At 32.9% G+C, this 22221-nt stretch overlaps 1 long non-coding RNA gene across 2 annotated transcripts in view; it reads right to left on the bottom strand.

Moving 5' to 3' along the window:
* The window catches only part of LOC143682465 (uncharacterized), a 42228-nt gene extending 24100 nt beyond the window's left edge, over positions 1–18128 (bottom strand). The window contains exons 1-4 of one of the 2 annotated variants that reach the window (XR_013175146.1): positions 17958–18128; positions 16860–16985; positions 14393–14467; positions 10425–10498 (exon numbers count right to left, since the gene is read on the bottom strand). This is a non-coding gene — a long non-coding RNA (uncharacterized LOC143682465). The remainder of the gene's footprint in view (positions 1–10424; positions 10499–14392; positions 14468–16859; positions 16986–17957) is intronic. The other variant, XR_013175147.1, reaches the window with a different exon arrangement.
* Positions 18129–22221: the final 4093 nt, after the last annotated feature.

The following is a 22221-nucleotide window of genomic DNA, read 5'->3' as shown; positions in this document are numbered from 1 at the left end:
ATTATTCTGCACTTTGGTTTTCAGAGTCTGTTTTCAACTTAACATAACATTCAATCAAAAGCATATTGGCCAGGCCATGGTGGCTCAGCAGGTAAGAATGATTGTTTTCCATGCCAGAGGACCTGGGTTCAGTTTCCGGTGCATGCCTATGTTAAAAATAAAAAAAGAGAGTATATTGAGATGAATTTTTCTTTCCGATCTCTTCTGTTGTTCAGTCTCCTCTTTTGGTTTTTGAATAATTTTTATTTGGCCTTAAAAAATTCCCCTTTCTTTACTAGTTTGCAATACATAGGCATTTATGTTTTTAGTTTTATTTTTGTTATTTTAAAGGAAAATATTTGATTCTTTTCCTGCTTTATGTTATTTTTTTCTGTGGCACAACTGTTAGGAAACCAAAGTTACTGCTTGCTTATTCTGCATGAATAATGCTGCATTGCATCTTGCACTAATGATGAATTAACATAGAAAAAACAGTAACACTAAATACTTTTACAGAGAAATTGTTGAAAAGATCATCAGTGTGCTGTGTGTCATATTATATTACTGTTGGCCTTCATAAATTTATAGTCAGTTTCTTAAAAGATTTTTTGTTCATTTTTTAATTTCTAATAAATGTATTATGTAAAATTTTACAGAAGTCTGAGGTATGATTATTTTTAGTCATTTTTTCTCTCTATGAAATTTGTAATAGCTTTATTATAGTTTAATGAGAAAATACAATTTTGCCTATATAAATTCCCATTAAAATCAACTTTAAAAGAGTATTCAAGAAAAGTATGATGAACAATTTTATACAATTCACCCAGACTTAATGTGACTTTTTTTTCCTCAAACTGAACTCCAGACTTTATGTGACCCTCACCAATTTTTCAACTATGTCTCTTTTTTTCCTGTTGCAAGATTCAATCCAGGACACAACATTGCATTTAGACATCATGTCTACTTAATCTCTTCTAGTCTGTGAAAATTTCTCAGTCTTTCCTTGCTTTTCCTGACCATGTGACTTGTGAGAAGTAAAGGTGAGATGTTTTGTAGAGTGGACCTCAATTTGGATTTGTCTGATGAGTTTCTCAGGTTTGGACATGGGTGATAGTCTATCACAACTGTGAAATGCCCTCCTCATCATGTCATATCAAGTAATCATGATGCCCACATGGCACCACTGTGATGTTAACCTTGATCCCTTTGTTAAGAAAGTGATTGCCAGATTTATTTACTCTAAAGTTACTATGTTTTCTTTTCATCCTCTATGAATGTTAACAATTTCTTTCTTTCATGCACCCTAATTTTGGTGTTACATCCAAAAATTCCTTGTCAAACCAAAGCCACGCAGCTTTAAACCTAAGTTTTCTGCAGGAAGCTTTATAGCTAGACATTTTACATTTAGGGCTTAGGATCCATTTTTAATTCATTATTATATACTATGTGAGAAATGTGACAAAATTCTCTTTTTTTAAAACATGGAAATTAGATAGTTCCAGACTGTTTGTTGAAATGACTATCCTTCCTCCATTGAATTATCTTTGCAACTTTGTCAAAATCATTTATCTATATTTGTTTGGCTCTATTTCTTCTCTCTAATTTGTTCCACTGATCTAAGAGTCTATACTTTCACCTATATTACACTGTCTTGGTTAATGTAGTTTAAAACTAGGTGATAAAGGGCAGTGCCACAGTGGATTAGTGGCAGAGTTCTCACCTGGCATACCAGGGATCTGGGTTCGATTTCCCAGTGCCTGCCCATGCGAGAAAAAAAATGAAAACAACTAGGTGATAAAAATTTTCCAACTTTGTTTTTGTATATTTGCTTTTTTTATTTTAGAGATTATTGGCTATTCTACTCCTTTTACCTTCTACAAAAAATTTAGAATAAGCTGATACATATCTGCAAAAACTTGTTGGGATTTTTGTCTGAAATTATATTGAATTTACATTTTCAAACTGTGGAAAAATGAATGTCTTAACAATATTGAGTCTCTCAATCCATGATCATGCACTTATATAGCTCTTCCTGGATATCACTATTAGTACTTTCTAGTTTTCCACATACAAATCCTGCACATATTTTTTATCAGATTTATGCTTAAGTACTCCATTTTTTGTTACATGTTAAATGGTACTATTAATATTATTTAAAATTTCAGTAACTCATTGCTGGTATTCAGAATACAATCGACTTTTTTTTTTTTTCCTCTTTCTTTTGCATAGGCAGGCACCGGGAATCAAACCCTAGTCTCTGGCATGGCAGGCGAGAACTCTGCCACTGAGCCACGCTTGCACCAATACAATTGATTTTTGTATATTAATTTTTTAGCCTTAGAATTTGCTAAATTAACATAAAGGTACCAGGATATTTTTCTTCTTGTGAATTATTTGTTATTTTCCACTTGGATAATTAAGTCATGTGTGAATAAAGCAAATTTCCTGATTTTTTCAGCGTTTTGTCACTTACACGTTACATCTGCTTATATACGTATATAGGTAGAATTAGATATATAGAATAGAAAAATACATAGAAGCGTATACATCAGAAGAATGCACATATACATTTATTTTAATATTGAACTCTGCTGCGAACTATTGAGAGACATCATGACACTTCAATCTTAAATACCTCAGAATGAATCACCTAAGAACAAGGACTTTTATCTACCCAGCCATTGCCTCATTAGCATTGATAGAAGAAAATTTTTAACTTTCCACTCTTGTCACTGACATGTTAAAATACACAGTTACCTCCAGAGAGATCAACAAACATTTGTATTATTTTCTTCTCCTCCTTCTTCCTCTTCTTTCTTCTCCTCCTTCCTTTTTTTGTTCTTGTGTTCCTCCTCCAATTTCTCCTAAGCCTTCCTCTCCTCCTCCTTCTCTACCTCCTTCTTTTAATTTTCTTTTACAGTTTCTCCTCCTCCCCCTCCTTCCTTGCCCCCCCTTCTTCTTCATCTTCTTTATCCAACTCTTTAAAAAGGTAAACTCGCATCTTTGCACAATATGAAACTAGATGACAGCCTAAAATTGACCCCTCAGCCATAGTTTGTTGGCTCTGAACCAGGCGATGGGTAGTATGTAACCAAGAGATAACTGCAACAAATTTGGCAAAAATTAATGAAGGTGAGCACATAACATGTTGAAATGTTGACGAGAATAAAATAAAGGTAGGGAAGATAGTTTCTAATCATTATGTGCTTACAAAATGCAAGTAAAACATTTTTTTTTTTTAAGGAGAGAATAATAAGAAAGAAGGAAGTAGAATATCTTACTTAATTGTCACTTTTGAAGCTGGAATGTCAAGTAGGAGAGCACGAAAGTCAAGCTAAATTATGATACAACATTTAAAATCTCTGCTTGTGTCATAAGCTCAAATATGCTTTTGATCTAAGCAGGTCACCTGACCAAAGCTAACAGCATTAATTTGGATAAATATGTTGCATTTGCAATGAGAAATGAAGGGATTTAATATTTACTGAAGAATATTCAACACTAGCATATTATGAAATTGAAAAGTTTTTCCAGTTATGTAAAGATAGCAGAATCCACCACCTAATTGGATTATAGTTCTTATTTACCCACACAGAATAAAAAAGAAGGTAATATTACCAACTTCAATGAAATATTGTACTGATGAAACCATATAACATTTATAAAATGTGTAATGTATAGTTAATCCTCAATATCTCTGTTTTGGATCTTCTTGGTTTTATTGGAAAAGGAATATATTCCTTCAAAACTTAGTTTTGTAAAGTCAGTTTATTTACTGTATTTTGGAAAAATTTCAATTTTCTACCAAGGGCTTACTGTTCTAGCATTCTCAATATCTCTTTTTAATATGGTCACACTGTGAACATGCAGCTCTTCCTTTCTAGGAAGTGACTTACAAATGAAGCATGTTTTATATGGTTTTCTAAAAGGAAGCAACATATAGTCTATAAACTTTTCATTTTTCTTATTCTTATTGTTGATAATGTGGAAATCTCTGATCAAGAGGCACTACGGTACTTATACTGCCTAAGTACTCATTGAAAGTAGATGAAATTAATTGTGGACTTGAAGTGACAGCAATTACAATTAAAAGATACAGACAACAAATGGAAATATAATACTGCTTATTATTTCACTAAACTTACTTCTTAGCATATCAATTTTTGTTTTAGCCTCAATGAGAAAACTATTTTCACAAAGGATGATCTTAAAAGTATTCTCTTAAATTTCTTTCTGCATGAATTAACTGCTTTCTTTTAAGGAAAACTCACTCCTTAATGATTATTACCATAATATTTTTATATAATATACCAGATATAAAAATAGTTTGCCATTAGGAACAATAACTGAACGTAAACAGGTTTAATTTAAAAAACAGTATTCACTGGTATACATAGCAATCAAGTCCTTAGGCATGTTCAAATTTAAGCATGGTTTCACCCAAATGTTACCATATTATAAAGAGTTCAAAAATCTGTGAAACTCTCTCAAATCTGCTTTTCTTTGTGTGTGGAATTATTCTCAGAAGGATTTAGATGAAATGATAGAGACACTTGTAGTCCTCTTCCCAAAATATTCTTGCTTTCAAAATAAAGAGCTTTTCACCCCCAACTCTGCAAAAATTTTGTAAACTTCACTCAGAATCAATTTAGGTGAATTTTCTTATAAAGCAGATGGGATGGAAATTATTAGCTTGATCAATCAAAATCCATCTATATACCTGGGAGTGATGTCAATTCACATTAAAACTGAAGAGAGCATCTCAGTGGAAAAAGATGCCTGGGCAATGGTGTTGGAGAGGGCAACAAGCAATGTCTGGTATGAGTAGGAAGACTGGCTTATTTACATCAGCTTGCAGATGGTGACTCTGAGACCCTAAGGTATTGTGACTTGAGTTGATGAAAAAATAAAAGAGAGCCAGAGAGAAAGAGTCAGAGACATTTAAAAATATGGGGAAAAAACATATAAAACCCACATAGTGATATAATAAAACACTTAAAAGATAATTCCAGTATTTACTTTACAATATGGGAGATGGTAAATTTAGTGACACCACCCAAATAACAAAGCACCATTTAAAATGTTGCTGATCTCCAAAGTTGAGGGTTGAAAGAAATTTTGTAATGAAATTATCTTTACTAAATTCACGCAGAGAATGTTTATCACTTTGCACGTGGTATGATGATTTAGATGGTGAAGACCTTTGGTCCATAAAAGAAAATAGTTAGGTGATAATTTTGAAATAGGATTATAATTTTTAGCTCTCAGATATTTAAACCAGAGACAACTACAGAGATCAAGTAATTTTCTTCATCCTGTAAATGTTGTTGACACAGTTTAATAGGATGTGCCATCCCTTACTTTGTTTTTTAAGTTATGTGTTTGTGTAGATATGCTAACACTGGGTTTTCCTCATGTCAAACTTTTTTTTATAAATAGTTACTTTCTAAAAAGGCACTAAACTAACCCAGGAAGTGTTTGCATATTTTAACTTCAGGGTTTCAGAGAACCACTGGACTTATACATATCTAATCGCAGTCGCACATTGTTTGGAGCCCTGGGAGCAATAAAATATGTTGGTTGCATTAAAAAAAAAACTGCATAAAAATTGGATACAAAATGAAAAACCTGAAGGATGGCCTAAGATGCCACCCAGAACCTAGAGAAATTTTGAGAGTTACCAGCATGCACATAGTTTTATTCTGTGCAATAATTATTTCCAAGCTATGCTTATATTAGTTTTGTCATAAATAAGTACTCATATAATAGAAAAATTACCAAGACAAAGATTGAGGAAAGAAAAAAGAATAAGAGAACTCTAGATTACTTTGATTTCAATTGCATTCTCAAGTGCTTTGGGGGTTTGTTGTTCATGATCATTATTTCTTTTTGAAATGTTAACGACATGTCTATGAACACATAAATTTTTACTTACGGAGAGGAAAAGGAAAAGAGTATCTCTTGAAATAAAAAGAAATCTTACTCTGCTATGAATAGGACACTAGTAGTTACTGGAATGACAAGGGCTCAATAAATAGAGGGCATACTAAGATATGTTCTGCTTACTGCCAGGCACAAAGAAGGACCAAAATTGTTTGGCTTTCACTTATGGGTTTGTTAGGGTGTCTAAGAAGATGTGGTGGAAAATTCTTGGAAATAGAGGTATTTCAATTCTTGAGTTTAAAAATGATGATGATCTTTAAGACTTTACTGAAATTTTGTTTATACATGTAGCATTCACAAAAGATTATAAAAATCTCAAGGTTGAACCAAAATTCAGAGTTCATTTCTTTCATTAATTCTGAATATATTTTATTTTCCTGATTAAATCAATAAAGTTACAAATGATCTCCAGAGCTTTCATATAATCTACAATGTAAATTTTCTTCTGCTAGAGAGGTAATTTTAAGTTGTTGAAGTACATCTGTTGTGTGAATGCTGTGTGAGCTGACAGTGGGAAGACTTTGTGTCATTTAGTGAAATGAGTAATCCACAGCAAGATGTCCATGTAATATGGGAGACGTACTGTGAATAATCATTGCCTTACTATAATGCCTTGAAAACATGGAATGTATCAAACCCAAACAAAATTGCAAATTTCTGATTCATTTACAAAATCACTTTAGCATTTGCAATTGATGCCATAGCAGACATCAACAGCAAAATATATGTATGCAAATATATGTTTTAAAACTCCAAAAAATTCCAAATGGCAAGTTCACTGGATCATGTCTAAGATAATTTTGTGGTTTTGTTTATTTGATAGTATGATCTGAGCAGCAGCAGTGTGTTGGAACTAGTAATTCTGACTTATGCAGCTATTACCCCAAATTATATTTTACATGTGAAAATTTTCCAAGTATTTTATTTACTTGATATGTCTTATAAAAACATAAAAATTGTATAAAAACTCTTCATGTAAAGTGTACTTACTACCTGAATTGTTATTCTTTACTATCAGATGGCTGAAAAGAGTTAACATTATTCAAAATATTCTTTCCCCAAACAAAAACTCTTTAAATTAAGAAGTTAAATTAACTTAGTTTAATTTTATTTTCAGTAAAATAAGATATATTAATTTTTATATTTCCTTATTCTTTGCCGGATTACTAATTTAAATTTAAAGAAGGACATGCTTTCTAGATCACATGTAATGTTGAAGCAAATTTTCTGTAGTGCTTGCTAGAACAGGGCTGGGTTGGATATTTGAAATTTATACTCAATTGGTCACTTTTTTTTCATACATTAAGCTGTCATGTCCTTGAGGCAAAAATTGTTGCTATTTAACTTGCTGGCATGCTGTTTCTTTTCTATAATTATGAAAATGTAGACATTTTCCCAATTTTCATCAGTTTGTTCATTCAATATATATTTACTTTGCATCCATTATGTGCCAATTGACTTTAAATTAAATTACTTAAATACAGTTTCTACCTTCAGCTGACTCTCACTGAGACTAACATTGTGGAAAATGGACAATTGCTATACAGCACATTGGCACAGTTTCAAGGGGCAAATAAAAGATGAGTGAGCACAACACGCAGAGTTCAGCTATTTTGAAGGCTGTGAAGGACTGCACTCCAATTGAAGAATTAATAAGAACAGAAGTTAGCCTAAATAAGAGTGATTAGGTCAGAGAAGTCGAGTCATAGATAAGAACACTTACAATTAAAGCAAGGAGGTGAGACGTACTGATATATCAAAGAACATATATGGATTCGTAAGTTACTATGTAGAGATCCACGGAGAAATGTAAGGATACCACATAGGAATTTGTGTCCCTTACTTAGGGCTTATGCCCTAAAATGTCCTTGTGAGGTGGTCTGGGGAATTTCGACTTTATCTTAAGAGACTGGAAATCTACTATTTTGTTATTAACATTTGCAATTTAGAAAGAAGATGAGTGTAAATGAGGAAACGGATGGGTGGAATATCTGTGTGGCAAAAATGACATTTAGGAGAGTGCATCATTATTTGGGTGCATAATGATGATGGCTTAAATTGAATTGACTACAAATGATACATTAGAGAGAAATAAAAGAAGTAAATTATCCACGCCGTACTTATGGGATGTAGATTCTCCATTTCTAACATAAGCTAGGGAAAGTATAGAGCTATTTGCTGAGATTTCAGACACACACACACACACACACACACACACAGATTTAGGGAGCAAGACATGACATAGAAGCCACCTTCATCACCTGTACTTCTTTGAAATCATAACCAGTGAAGACATCTGGCATATTCTATTTTTCCATTTTTTTGTCTTTCTGGAACTCTTACTGCCTGGATTTTTATCTTCCTTAACTGATCTGCTAAATGTCACACCTCTTCTTGCCTACTTTTTGTTGTTTTATTTTTATGATGCTGTTTGATGATTAGAAAAATCTTTAAGATATAATACAAGTTTTTATATGAAATATACATCATATAAAGCCTATCATAGTCAGTTATATGTCTTGATTTGAAAGCATTACATGATCTATATATATTACTTGTCTTTCTACACTGGCCATGAGAATTGACTGTCATATTTATGTGGATTTGCTGTCAATAGTGTCCAAAGGAAATGTTAAAACAGATAACACAGCATATTTCAGAGACTAAACTAAGCATTAGTGGCTTAGAATAAGTAACAAAGAAAAAATAACTCAAAAGAGCAATTAATATTCTGGCCTAAAATTATTTTCAACTCAGAATATTTTACCTGGTCAGGAATTAAGATAAAGATATTTTGAATCTTAAAAAGAAAAATGTCCTCCAATGCAGGCTGTCCATAAAGCCAAATGAGTTTGTTTTACTCTACAGGAAAGAAAAGGTTTATACTATGTGTTCCGAATTGATCAAGTAGAATTTTAAATTTGGGTTTGGATGAAGGTTAGGTATGACACAAAATAGGGAGCCAGAGGTAGTAATGCATTAAGCAAGATGGTTTAATTTACAGGTCCTGGACGGAGAGAGTGGAACCACCAGGGGATGACAGAAAAGTGGGAGTCCACAGGCAAATAGAGAGATGCCTGCCCGTGGGCTTGCATCTTTATTGTGGTCCAGGGGTAGCAGTTAGTGGGTGTCCTGTGGTAGTCAATGATTGGTTAGTTTACAGAAAATTCATGCAAGGTGAGAAAAGGACTATGACTCCAAGAGTGTGGGGATGGCAAGTGTATCATCTGGGCCAGCTACGGGTTGTGGATGGGGCATTTGGAGGTATGATGCCTGTGAACTAGAGGCCTGACAGTGGTGATGGTGTCTGAGACAAGAATATTAGCAGTGTAAATGGAAAAATCTCATCAGACTCTGGATAAGGTTTTCCAATAGAGATATAAGATTTGCTGAGGAATTGGATCATGGTACAGGGACAGGAATCAGTTTGAAAGTAGAGGGTGTGCAGAAGTGAGGTGAATGAAGGTAACTGATAATGTTCTACATAACAATGTGAAACGAGAAATTCATTTTGAGAAATTAAGTCTTGAAACAGACTTTTGTTTAGTAAAATGTCTATTTTTATTCTTTATACCCTATTATACCTGAGAAATAACTTTTGTCCCTGAGGTATGTTTGTGCATGTGTCTTTTTGTCTAAGTATCTCAAAAGTTTACTACAAGACATTCAGAAATTAGATCCAAATCTCAAACTCACACTGAAAGAGACTAGATATAGATGGACCTTGCTCTTTCTTTATGTTTTGGAAAGTGAAAAATCACCTTGTACTGTACATCTGCAGAGTCAAAAGGACAAGATTACAAAAGAGTAATCTAGATTGGCTAACTAATCTTAGGAAAAAGTATTGGCGAGTTGAGGAATCTTCAGTGTCAAAGCCGCTGTGGATATGATTCAGAGTCTCTGAAAGGAGGTTAGAGATTTCCACTGCTATGATTTTAGAAAGAAGAAAGTGATTTTGAGGATAGTGAATTAAAATGGTTAGAAACTTGAGTGTGCCCACAAAAGGAACCCCTGAAAGTTTTAAGGTCACAGCTGCCTTCTCATGGTATAATTCATGAATTCTCATAAATCATATGTAAGGTGGATTTAAATTTCTTTCCTTTTATGCTTTAATTGCTTTTAATTTTCCTCACTTTTTATGTAAAATCTATAATTTTAGCATAACCTGATAAGTTAGATAAAAGGCTAAGATGTTTTAACCAGAAAACCACAAAATACAATAGTTTAAATTAAACAGAAGTTTATTTTTCCATCATAAAATAATCTGAAGGTAGGTGGTCTGAGCCAGTGGAACAGCTCAACCCATGAAATCATTTCATGTCCTTGTGTTTTCTGTAGTTTGCTCTGCTATTACTTAAGGTACTGTCCTACTCTAAATGTCAAAAGTGGAAATCACCATGTTGGCATTTTAGCTAATGGGAACTAAATACTGAGCTAGCCCTTGTCCAGGGAAATGCTCATTTGGAAGAGAAAGTAGAAATTGTTCATGTTATATTACTCACATGGCCACACCCAGCTGCAGGGGAGGCTGGGAGGTGTGAGGTCTGCTGCAGTAGAGCTGTACTCAGGTCAAACCCTATTAACACGGAAGAGAAAAACAGATTTGGAGAGTCCAATAAAAGCCTGACTCAACAATTTTATTTTGTTTACATGAGTGAAGTGATATAAATAAGTTTGTGTGTGTGGATTTGGGAGAGAAGTTAGGTTGTAATGGGAGATAAGAGCTAAATCCCATTCATTCTCTTCTTTGCTCCTCCCTACCACATAATACAGGAAAGATTTTATTATATTAAAGCCCTTGACTGAGATAAATTGCATTTCACGTACAAGATTATTATGTGTGGTGAACAAATGGAGAGTAGTTGGAAGTATAAAATTCAGAGGTGATATGAAATATCCTCTATCATATTAGAGAAAGGTTAATACATACATAGACACACCCACACATGAATCATAATATACTATCTATATTTATTGTAATCAACCTTTGAATAAAAAATATAAAGTAAATCTTACCATGCTAATACACATTCAGCAGCAGCCTCATTTTAAAGGCCTAAAAAATTTACATCTTGAAAGTATACTAATATTTAATAGATAAACACTTAGTCTCTTTCTAACATCCAACATACCAATGAAAATCTTTGGGCATGCATCTATATGAAAAATTTCTGTTATTTTCTTATAGTGAATTCTTATAACTAGAATTATGGGTTCCAAAACTGAATACTATAGGCATTTTGTATATTCTTATGTTCTTCCAGCTTTTCTATCATCAATTTTTTCCATCTATGAGTACCATAATGATGCAATAAGTAATATCTCCTACAAGTTTTGTCTTTGCTTTTCTATTGGTAAAATTGATTATGTTTGCATGGGTATATCAGCATATATATATATATATATATATATATATATATATATATACTATTTCCATATTGCTTTCTGTCATTTGATTTTTGCTTCTGTGTTCTTCGACAATAGCATTTTAAAATATAGAACCAACTATATAAATCATTTATATGATATGTCATGTAATGATTTAAAAGACTTTGCTCAAATCTGGATTTTATTTATGATCAATATATTTTCTCAAATTACTTTGCTTTATGTTTAATTAATTTTACTAGGGATTAAGAATTCTGACTTCCTTTTATTTTCATAATTTTGACAGTTAGTTGCTTATTAAATAATCCATTCTTTCTAAACGGATTAAAAAACGACCTTCATCCTTTTATTATTTGGAAAGCAGGAATTACATTCGGGTCCATCAGTTTCTATTCATTCCAGAAGTAACTATATAAGCTTTATTTTAAATAGATTCATAGCATATATGAATATGTAATATTAAGGTTATATTTTTAAATATGCCTGGCTTTTTTTCATAAAAGAAGTTTGTGATTACTCCTTAAATGAAAGAAAAACTTCATGAGATATTGTACAAGTTATATATCATTAAAATATAAATTTGAGGAAACTAACACCTTAAAAATATTTATTCTTTCTACCCAGTGGTTATGTAGCACTCAATACTTACTCAGACTCCCTTCAGTCTCTCACTAAAATTTTGTAATATTTTCCAAGAACATGTTATGGATTTCTTAAGTATATTTTATTATTTTTATATTTGTGTTGATATTTCTGATATGATAGTTTTTCTCAGTATTTGTCTTGCCTTCATATTTGTCTTGTTAAAAACTTTTTCTGCCATGTAGAATAGTACAATTTTTATTTTAGACTAATTCATGACTTTTCAGGTGATTTTTCATGTACTTTCAACCTAAAATCACAGTATATGAAAGTATTTATAATAATTGCCTCTTCTTTTCCTTCATTTATAGTTCCCCAATTTTTTCTTACCTAATTTTACTTCTAATAGGATACTAAGTAAGGTAACATCAGGCATCCCTGTCTGAATATTAATTGAAATTTAATTTGTAATATTTTATCATCATATCAGTACTTAATAGTGATAATAGACCTATTGTAGCAATTAATAGAAGTTAATAATTGAGCAGCTATCACTTTATGGTAGCTTATTGTGTACCGAGTATTGTACCTTTTTTTTCTAAAATTTACATATAATTAGTATAATCATACTAATTATGTATAATTCTTTTTTTGTATGAGGGAAAATTGAGACAAATAAAGTTCCCTCCCCAAGATCATGCAATTATTAATCAGAGGAGTAATATTTACATGACAAGTGCTTTCTTGCTCTTCATCTCTTATATACCAGGTTTGGGATGAACACTACACAACAAACAGTACGGATTAAGACTATAATTCAAAGACAGTAACTCATTAGGAGATTGAATGCACAGGGTCTTTCATTCTTTTTTAATTGCCCAAGGAAGTGTGCCAGGGCCAGGGACTAGGGAACACTCCAGGCTGGTTACTTTTCTTGAGGAAGAGCTCCAAACCCCTTTGGGTTTTATTTGCTTGTTTTTTGTTTGTTTTGCATGGGCAGGCACCTGCAATTGAACCTAGGTCTCTGGCATGGCAGGTGAGAATTCTGCCACCGAGACACCGTGGCACCGCCCCCCATTGCTTTTTATATAGGAAATTAAAGCAACCTAACTAACGAGGAAGCACAGGCTCTTTGGCTTTGTGTAGTCTGGATTTAGGGTGACAACAAGTTAGAGAAATTTTCTTTGCAATTGAGGCTTTACATACTTGGTAACCTTGGGGACTTGGTCTTTTTCATCCTTCTTGGGGGTGTGGGAGACAAGTAACCAATGTTAGAGAGAGTTAAACTTCCTCTTTCACTGGAAAAAAGTCGTGACCTCTCTCTGGACCCAACTGGTTCAAGTCCAGACAAACTGAAATGGGTTACTTTAGGGAAAATTCCACTTAGGGGACTTTTAATGGAATCTGAATGCAGGAAATTTAGTCCTTGATTATTAGAACTAACTTGCAAAGTCAAAATATATTTAAAACAAATGCATAATTCATTTGTTCAAGAATCTGAACAAATAAGGGATTCTGTCTTTTATAAAATATGATTTAAGGTTCAATATCACATAATAATCGAGATTTACTCAGTGATTCCAGACCACAGATGTCCAATTGTTTCTCTAGCCCTTACTTGCCCACTATTTCTTTCAGTGTAAAGTGAACTTTGAAGGAACCTAATTCTTAGGTCTATTGTGGAATTTAAATCAGCTAACACATGCAAACTTGCAAACAGTGCCTGGCTCATCATAAACCATCAAGAGATTAACTATAATTATTATAATGATATTGGGATATTGACTTGAGATAAATTACTGTATTAATTATTTTTATTCTGTTTCTACAAATAAAACTTAATATGAAATAAAATTTTCCTTTTACATTGATGATTGATGCTTAATTTTATCAAATATCATTTTAGCTTCTAAGGACTGATCACGTTTTCTTTTTTCTCATTTTATCTGTTAATAAGATGAGTAATAGATGTGTTCTCTCAGACCTATGCTCACATCTTGCCTACAATCATTCAGTCATAGTGTATGATTCATATTTATATTTTAGATTTGATAACTTGATTTGGATTTTTATGCATGGTCATAAGTGAGATGGATATCCACTTTTCCTTTTTAATTCTACATTTGTCACAATATTGAGGGAGGAGGTAGATTAAGTTAGATTCATTAAATTCCATGAAAAACACTCCTTACCTTTCAAAGCTTTGGGATGGTTTGAAACTGTAAGAATCTCGGCTATTTCCTGTCATCATTTAGTTTGTAAAAAGCACATGTCTGTATGACACTTTCAATCAAGAGCCTACCTCCCATGATTCTAAGTAGTGATATTATATCTCTGTTACACATCTGCTGAACTTCCCTATCAAATTACTAAAATATGGAACATCACTGTAAAAACACCTATGTAAAAGCAACTGTCACATTGGGATGTAAAAAGCTCAAAACATTACTTCCTAGTCACCAAACTATGTGCAATTACATCTTTCCTCCATTAAACTTACTTTTCATATATTTTGCTTCATTCCCCACATATTCACCAACATTTTCTGCAAATTTTACAGGTCCCTTTTATGATGCTAAAAAACACAAAAAAAGAGGTAAATACGCAAGACCCTAAAGAATTACATTTAGGAAAAGCATAGAGTGGCAGAGACTGTTTCACACTGAGAAGGATGATCTGATGCTTTTCTTACCCTCAGCAAAAAAGTCAGTCATGCAACCTCATTGTTGATTTTGATGTATTTTTCAAAACATCTAGTTGTGAACCTGGCATTCTGAAGTTGTATTTGAAATCTAATACAATTTATCTTATTATATTGGTGTGTTTGTTTTAAATGTCATATTAAATTTGGGGAAGTTAATATAAATGTTTCTATATACCTACTAGCTAAAAAATCACCCCATTGTGAAACACTTAGATTGTATGTTATTCTATCTTGAATATGTTATCTGTAGAAAATGTCTGCAGGGAATGCTGGTTTGATAGATGGATGCTGATGAATTAATAGAGAGGCAAAATTCCCTGTTGCCTGATAGAGATTGGGAGACAGGTAATTTTCTCAGAAAATATGTAACAAAGACTCATTGCAAATCCTCTGTGTAGAAAAGTAAATTCCCTATACTCATTTCCTTCCCTGACTTCAAGGAAATCTATGGTCATGGCTAACCTACCCAAGTCACTCTGGGTCAGCGTCTCCATGCATAGATTCCAGGAGTCTTTAGTTTTTAAAACAGCACAATGATCTGAGGTATTCTAAATTTGCTCAAAAAAGAACTCCCTTCTTTTCTCTTGAAACTCATCTGCATAAGGGAATATTAGTACTCATTTCATACACTGAAAGTGAGAGTTAAGTTAAATAACATATATCCTGGATATCAAGACCTGACAAAAACATTATAAGAAAATAAAAAGAACATAGATATAAAATCTTGAGCAAATTAAATGCATAAAAAAAATAATCGATAGCAGGTTCGTTTTATCCCAGGAATGCAACCTAGAGTTAACAAAATAAAATCAATATCATTCACTACATTAAGAGAAAAAAAAATGAAGAGAAAGTAAATGATCATGCCAATGATGCAGAAAAGATATTTGACAAAATTCTAAGTCCAGTCATGATAAAAATTGCTGAGAAAAATAGGAATAAATAAAACTCCCTCAACCTGATAAGGGGCAGCTCCAAAAACTTCTACAGGTGACTTCATATTTAATGGTGAAAGACTAAATATTTGCCTCCTGAGTTCAAGAATAAGACAAGGATTTCCACTCTCACCACTTCTATTCACCAATATACAGAAAGTTCAATCTATTAAAGCCAGAAAAAGGAATAAATGAATAAAGATCACAAAAGGAAAAGTAAAACTGGCTTCATCACAGGCAACATATTTGTGTACTGCAGAATCATAAGGGATCTACCATTAACTACTTGTGCTGGTTTGAAATGATGTATGGACCCTGGAAAAGCCCTGTTTTAATGAAAATCCCATTTCATAATGGCAGAATAATCCCTATTCAATACTGTATGTTGAATCTGTAGTTAGATCATCTCTTTGGAGATGTAACCCAATCAAGAGTGGTTGTTAAACTGGATTAGGGGAGGTGGGTCTCTACCCATTTGGGTGGGTCTTGACTGGTTTACTGGAGTCCTATGAAAGAGGCAACCTTTTGGAGAATGAAAGAGATTCGGAGACAGCAGAGCAGAACAATGCAGCCACGAGAAGCAAAGAGTCCAGAAGCCAGAGATCTTTAAAATGAAGAAGGAAAATGCCTCCCAGGGAGCTTCATTGAAACTGGAAGCCAGGAGAGAAAGCTAGCAGATGACGCTGTGCTCACCATGTGCCCTTCCAGCTGAGAGAGAAACCCTGACTGTGTTTGCCATGTACCCTTCCACTTGAAAGAGAAACCGGAACTTCACTTGTCTTCTTGAACCAAGGTATCATTCCCTGGATGCCTTTGATTGGACATTTCTATAGACTTGTAATTGGGACATTTTCTTGGCCTTAGAACTGTAAACTAACAACTTATTAAATTCCTCTTTTTAAAAGCCATTCCATTTCTGATATAGTGCATTCTGGCAGCTAGCAAACTAGAACACTACTAAAATCAAAGAAATTAGCCATATTGTGGAAAATAGTATATAAAAATCTAATTTACCTCTGTGTACTCAACAAATGATTGGAAAGCTGAAATTTACCAAAGCAATACCTTTGAATAACTTTCATATAAAATAGGTATACATATAACAAGGTAGTTTGTTTTGGTTTGCTAAAGGTGATGAATTGCAATGTACCAGAAACGGACTTATTTTTAACAGTGGGATTTATTAACTTATAATTTTACAACTCTAAGGCTGTGAAAAGGTCCCAATTAAGACATCAACAGGACGATACCTTCTCTGAAGACCCGACAGCGAGTTTGGGTTCCTCTATCAGAAAGAAAGGTACATGATAATATCTACTTGTCTTTACCAGGTTTTGTTGCTTCAGCTTCTGGTTTCTCCATCTATGGCTTTTTCCTCTTAACTTCTTTTAGTGTTTCTCTCTCTGTGAACTTATTGCAAATTCATCTCTGTTTTCTGCATTTCCTTTCTTCTCCTATAAAGGATTCCAACAAGATGAGTAAGAAACACCTTGAATGAGGTCAGTCACATCTCAACTAAAATAACCTAATAAAAGGGTCCCGCCTATAATAGGTAGATTAAAGGAACATGATTTTCTGGGGTATGTAACAGCTTCAAACTACCACATAGTTCAAAGGCTGTGTGTTAAAATTCATTAATACATATTTAAATAAATGGAAGGATAGAGTATGTGTGTGGATGGGAAGATCAATATTTTAATATTCTTTTCTCCAAATTGATACATAGGGTCAATGTAATTCCCATCAAAATCCAAAAGCTACTTTACAGAAATTAACAAGTTGATTTAAAAATGTATAGAGAAATCCAAAGGACCTAGAATAGCTAAAATACTTTTGAAAAGTAAAAAAAAAGGAATAAAACAATGGAGGTCTCAAACTACCAGATTTTAAAATTTACTACAGTAATCATATATCAGCATAAGGAGAGTCATATAGATCAGTGGAACAAAATAAAGTGTCCAGAAATAGACACACACTTATATTTTCCAAGGATTTTCACAAAGATATTTAAATGACAGAGAAAACACTGTTTGCAATAAATTATTCAGAAGCAACTGGATAAAAATATGAAATAAATAAATCTAGATTTTACCTTGTTTCATACCCAATATTAATTCAAAATGGATCATAGGCCTAAATATAAATGCAACACAAATAACACTTTAGAAAAAAATATTTTCAAGCATTGGATAATCAAATATTTCTAGGACTACACACAGAAAACATAAATCACAAAATAAATAAATAACAAATAATAAGGTGAGCTTAATCAAATTAAAATCACCTTCCCTTCCAAGGACACTCCCCAAAATAGAAAAGTCAAGCCAAAGCATAGGAAAAAATATTTTTAATACATATATACGACAAAGTCTTACATCTAGAGCATTTGACATACACTTAACTTTTAATAATAAAAGTATAAATACCTCTATTTTAGAAATAATCAAAAGATTTGAATAAACATGCCACAAAATAAGATGTATGAATAATTTATAAGTGCATGAAAAGTTCTCAACATCTTCAGTCATCAAGGAAATGCAAATCACAATCCCTTGAGATATCACTCCATACCCACTAGAATGGCTATAATTTAAAAGGCTAACAATACAAAGTTTGGTTGAGAATACAGCAACTAGAACTCTCATACATCATAGGGGTATAAACAATCTGTCATTTGCATATAGAATTAGGCATAGTGTATACTATAATGACTGTATTAGTTAGGGTTCTCTAGAGAAAGAATCAACAGGAAATATTATAAAATTTATAGAAGTGTCTCACATAACCGTGGGAATGTACAGTCCAAAATCTGTAGGGCAGGCTGGGGAGCTGACAATTCTGAGGTTCGGACGAACTCCACAGGAGAGGCTTGCAAGCCAAAGCAGAAAGAGAGCCTGTCTCATCTGAATCCTCCATAAAAGACTCCCAGTGACTAGATTAAGCATCACTCATTGCAGAAGACACTCCCCTTGGCTGATTACAAATGGAATCAACTGTGGATGCAGCTGATGTGATCATGATTTAATTCTATGAAATGTCATCATAGCAACAGACAGGCCAGCACTTGCCCAACCAGACAAACAGTACCACCACTTGGCCAAGTTGACACATGAACCTGATCATGACAATGACCCAGGGGTTCCTTTCCTACATATTTATTCAAGATAAAAGAAATAAAACACATATTCAAAAAAAACTTTATACAAAAAATGTGAAATTTTATTCAGAGTTGAAAAATGAAAGCAATTACAATGTCCATCATCAGGTGACTGAACAATCAGTTTCTGATACATTCATACAAATGGATACAATACTTCCAAACAAATAAGAACAAACAAGCCAAAAGCAGACAAATTATTGATATATGCAAAAACTGCTTTGGATGCTATGTGGAATTTCCTTGGGTGACGAGACTGCACGAAAGGATAACTTTATTAGATCATTGGGCCTAGAAGGAAAGGGGGGAGAATGAGCTTGGAGGAGGGGCCCAGGGTTTACCTAGTTTAGGTTACTGTGATAGTCAGTGGTAGTGGGAAGGGTAGAAGACGAAAATATTGTCCAGGGCACTCGCTTTATTATGATCCAGAAGAAAGAGTGGAGTTTTCCTATGGATGCTGTGGATTGGCAGCTTTAACTATGTGGCACAAAGAGCAGAAGTGGCAATAGCCATTAGGGGAAGCTGAGGGTTTCTCTTATCATCCAAACCATATAGAGGTACAAGCCTTGCTAGTTGTGATTACAGTCAGGGTGGGGCTAACTGGAGTGGGGGTGGTGTTTTGGGTGTCACTCAAAAGACGAAGTTTTGACTAAGCCAAGCAGGGAGAGGAGGCAGCAAATATAATTGCTATTATACGCACATTAATTAATCCAAAAGCATTATCCTGAAAAAGAGGCCATACATATTTTATGATTCCTTTCATAAGAAGTTCAAGAAAAGGAAAATACAATCTATAATATTAGAGATGAGATCAATGATGATCTGGGGAGAAGCTTGAGAGGGATGCCAGCAATGAAGCCTGCTGGAACTTTTCAAGGTGGAAATATTCTATACCTTGATTGAGATTATGATTACAAAGGTGTATAAATTTGTTAAAACTTAGCAAATTGCACAATATGCATGAATGTATTTTGTTGCAGCTAAATTATACCTTAATAAAGTTCTTTAAGAAGAGAAATCACACCTGGAAGCTAATAGCTCTTTGTTTCTTCTTAATGGGAAATTAAATTATACCTATGTCTAGGGAAATAGGTGATTGTTGCAGAAATTCCAAGCATATTTTTAGGGCGGAGAAACATAATGACAATGTATTTTGAAAACGTAACCCTTTGGGACAATCTAAGGAACAACATATGGGTGAGCTCTAACACTGCTTATGTATATGCATAAACAAACTTATTTTGTATTAAGTTGCCACTCTTTTAATAGTGGCAGAGTATTGCTGCAGTGTTATGTCACTTCTTGAACCACGTGTTACTTTTTATTCCCATTCCTATGCATTTGTCCGCAAAGAGAAGCTTTATACAAATCACGATTATCCTGCTTTCATGAGAGGTAATTGGAGACTTAAAACTCATCATAAAAATGGGGGGAGGTACTTTAATCTACAGATACTAGGCTGAAACTTAATAGGAGTCCAGTAGCCTATAATTATTTTCCTCAGTATGTCTAGAATCAGGCTATACAGTCTCCTTTACGTGGAGTTCAGAACCTGTTGAATCAGATAATGTCTTGATAAGGCTTATACTTAACCTTCTCAGACACTTGTTGCTGCAGAGTTTACAGATGAGAATCAAAATAATAATGAAAAGCTCTGTTAGGAGATTATATTAATCAGTAGTTCAAGTCAATGCTATATATGCGCAAATATGCATAAATGTATATGATCTAAACATCTGTCTAACATTTTGTATTTATGAATTCGTGTTCGTTAAATTTTACATCCCAGATTCATGGAAATATTGCAAAAGGCTCACATATGATCATTTTTAGTGCACCTAGGCTTTAAACCTCTCATCTCAAAGAATGTAAGTTTAAAGTCTTATCATTCAGAGCATAGTCAGATACATTCACATGAAGGACAGATGGGAATTTTGGAAATGTTTCCTTTCCTAAAAATATGTGAGGAAAAAAATATCAATTTTTTAAATAGTACGTGTATATGTGTGTTTGTGTACAAGTTCAAAGTAGAATTTAATTGAATTCTAAAAATATATTTAGTACTGAGATTTAGTAAAACATTTAAAGCATTATTAAATTCAGACTATGTGGAGGTTGACAAAACTCCCTCAGTTTAAACTCAAAACCGGTGTTGTTGCAGATAATAAATGTAGTTAAGCACATATGATTGTAATGGTTATTTTTCTCTAGAAATTTTGTAGACTTAGGAATATATTCTAAAACTTTAGAACAAACAGAATCCCATGGATCCCAGCTAAGGAATAGTAAATAAGAATGCATTATTTATTCTTTATTAAGCCTTGAAAATGACCTCATTGAGTACTTTATATTTCTACTGGCCTCACAGATACCCATTGTGTCATGGGAAGAATAAAGGTTTTGCAGTCACAAATTCAGTGTTTGAGTTTCATCTGGAAAATCTGCTAGAAGTGTGGTCTTAGGATATTCATTAGTCTGTTATTTCATTTCAGAAATCAGGACAAAATGCTCAATTATATGAATAGACTATTCATGGAGATCAAAACCAAAATGTGATATTTTTAGACTCACAGACTTCTATTCAGTTACTGATAACATCATTTGTATAGTTTGTACACTTATTTTTGTTTATAAAGTAACTGCTCAAGCAGAAAATTCCCCCAAGCCTTATTTTTCCATACAAATTCAGTCAATAAAATATTGCACAGATGAGCTGCATCTCAAGAATACTTAGAAAATATTCACATCATTTTAAATTTTGCTTCTGTCAAGTAGAAGGTAACATAATATTTGTACTTAAAGAAGTTTAATGAAACTTCATTTTGAGACTGACTCCATGTTTTTTACAAGGATAATTTGTGTGGCCATAAGAACTTGGCTTTCATATTTAATTTATTCAAATCATACTAAAAATAAATATCCTTGATAGAACCAAATTGATATTAATTAAAAAAAAACTAAAATTATATGAAGGAAATTTTTTTCACTTTTCAAATCAGAGATAGAGCTTAAAAATATAAGAATAAATATCAGATAATTTTCTATAAATATTTTAATCAAATAGTATAAAGAAAAAAGTTTTCTGATCAAATAAAATGTCTTTAAATAAATTTTCACATAGAAGTGAAACAAAATTCCTCTTTGCTTTGCTTTTAATAATAATGTTAGAATTTTAGAAGAATAATTAAATATGCTGTGTGTATTTTTGTTTATTACTATTAGGATAAAGCCACAATAGCTATTAAAGATTTTGACAAGATGTTATGTTGATGAATATTTTGCTCTATTCCCCCAAGATGGAAAGTATAAATTAATTATACTTTGACAGTTCATTTGATTTTAGGGCCTTTGGAGAGGAAATAAACCAAAATAGAAATTATATGTGATTTTTTCATAGTGAAGGACAGAGTTCTGGAGTCTGAGAAACACTAATGAATCCCTAAATACCTGGACCTCAACTTCTGGAAACTTTTCAAAAGTTCCATTTGGAATTATTTCAGGGTTCATATATGATTAATTTTTTTTCAGTAGAA

Source organism: Tamandua tetradactyla, chromosome 5, assembly GCF_023851605.1.
Source record: "Tamandua tetradactyla isolate mTamTet1 chromosome 5, mTamTet1.pri, whole genome shotgun sequence".
Lineage (NCBI taxonomy): Eukaryota > Metazoa > Chordata > Mammalia > Pilosa > Myrmecophagidae > Tamandua > Tamandua tetradactyla.
This window is presented reverse-complemented; position numbering and strand designations above follow the sequence as displayed.